The following is a 2109-nucleotide window of genomic DNA, read 5'->3' on the forward strand; positions in this document are numbered from 1 at the left end:
TGAGCCCAGCAGCAGCAAACTCCTCTCTGCAGTCCAGAATCTCTGCTGTGCGCAGAAGGTCAGTGCAAGAAAACAGAGAATGTTCCAATTTACTGACAGCAAGCAGAGATCTATAAAGAGGTAGAGGAAATTGCAAAACCAATATCCAGATCATTGAAAATTCCTGGAGAGCCAGAGAAGTCCCAGAAGATTGGAGAAGGGGAAATGTTGTCCCTGTCTTCAAAAGAGGAAAGAAGATGGGGCCAGGAAATCACAGGCCGGTAGCCTGACTTCTATACCAGCAACAATCCTTTAACCAATTAATGATCAGCATGTATGTAAGTACTTGGATAAGAATACAGAAATTATCCAGAGCCAGCATGGGTTTGTAGCAAACAAGTCATGCCAAACTGATCTAATTTCCTTCTATAATGGAATCACTGACTGGGTGGATCACGAAAATGTGGTAGACATAGTATATCTCAACTTCAGCAAAACATTTGATAAAGTATTTTATACCATCCTTATTGAAAAAAAATGACCAAGTGTGGGACTGACAAGGCTACGGTTAGGTGGATTCATAACTGGCTCAGTGATCGGACCCATAAAGTGGTCATAAGTGGCTGCACATCCAATAGGAAGAGTATTTTAAGTAGAAAACCACATGGCTCTGTCTTGGCCCCGCTGTGGTTCAACATCTTTATAAAGGATCTAGATAAGGGAACTATAGTAAACTAATCAAATCTACGGATGATGCAAAGCTCAGAGTGATAGCTGACACTAGAGAAGACAGGATTCAAAAGGATCTAGATAAGCTGAAACAATGGGCAGTGACTAATAGAATGGTATTTAACAGGGAGAAATGCAAAATTACACATCTGGGCAAGAAAAATGAAAATAACACCTTGCAATTGGGAGGAACAGAACTAAACAACAGCATGTGTGAAAAACACTTGGGTATACTAATAGATTACAGCCTACACATGAGTCACCAGGGTGATGCAGCAGCAAAAAAGGCAAACACAGGTCTGGGATGTATTAACAGCAGCATAAAGTCTAGATCACGTGAAATCATTATCCCTCTTTACTCCTCTGTGGTCAGACCTCTGGAATATTGTGTCCAGTTCTGGGCGCCACATTTTAAAAAAGACATCAACAAGTTGGAGCAAGTTCAGAGGAAAGCGACCAGGATGGAAAGCGAACTGCAAATGATGTCCTGCGAGGAACGGTTACAGGATCTGGGAATGTTTAGCAGCAAAAAAGAAAAAGGAGACTTAATAGCTGTCCACAAATATCTGCTGGGATGTCCCAGTCTAGAGGGATCATCCTTATTCTCATGGAAACACGAAAAGCAATGGGAGGAAACTGAAAGAGGAGGCACAGATTAGATATTAGGAAAAACTTTTTAACAATGAGGGTGATCAATGGGTGGAACAGGCGGCCACGAGAGGTTGTGAGGTCTCCTTCAATGGAAGTCTTCAAACAGAGGCTGGACAGACATCTGTGTGGGATGAGATAATGAATCCTGCTGTGAGTCGGGGGTTGGACACAAAGACCCCTGAGGTTCTGTCTGTCTCTAACATTCTACTCCTTAAGGAGACTTTGCAAGCCAGTCTGGCTGCCAGGTAAGGGGACTTATAGCTGCAATGCCCCTCTGGGAAATATTCAAATTGTCTCTCCAGTAAAGGAGACAAACTCTAGCACAGCGCCACCTATTGGAAGTAGCGATCCTAAAAGTCACAAGTGGATTTTCAACAATCCTTTGCAATATGACTCAGGATATATAAGCCAGATCAGAAGCCCAATTTGCAGACACGTGTCTGCAAATTGGGATTCTGATCTGGCTTATATATCCTGAGTCATATTGCAAAGGATTGTTGAAAATCCACTTGTGACTTTTAGGATCGCTACTTCCAATAGGTGGCGCTGTGCTAGAGTTTGTCTCCTTTACTGGAGAGACAATTCTAACATTCTAGGATTCTAACAGTAAAGAATTGAAATATAAAGCTGTCATGGCTGTGTCCCGCTCTCGGGAGACCTATGGCGAGTCTGGGACCAGAAGGTCACAGCGCCTTATTGTTCATAGATCTACAACTGGTGTTTGAATGTATCTACTTTCTTTTAGTGAGG

Source organism: Anomaloglossus baeobatrachus, chromosome 3 (assembly GCF_048569485.1).
Source record: "Anomaloglossus baeobatrachus isolate aAnoBae1 chromosome 3, aAnoBae1.hap1, whole genome shotgun sequence".
In the NCBI taxonomy this organism is placed as follows: Eukaryota; Metazoa; Chordata; class Amphibia; order Anura; family Aromobatidae; genus Anomaloglossus; species Anomaloglossus baeobatrachus.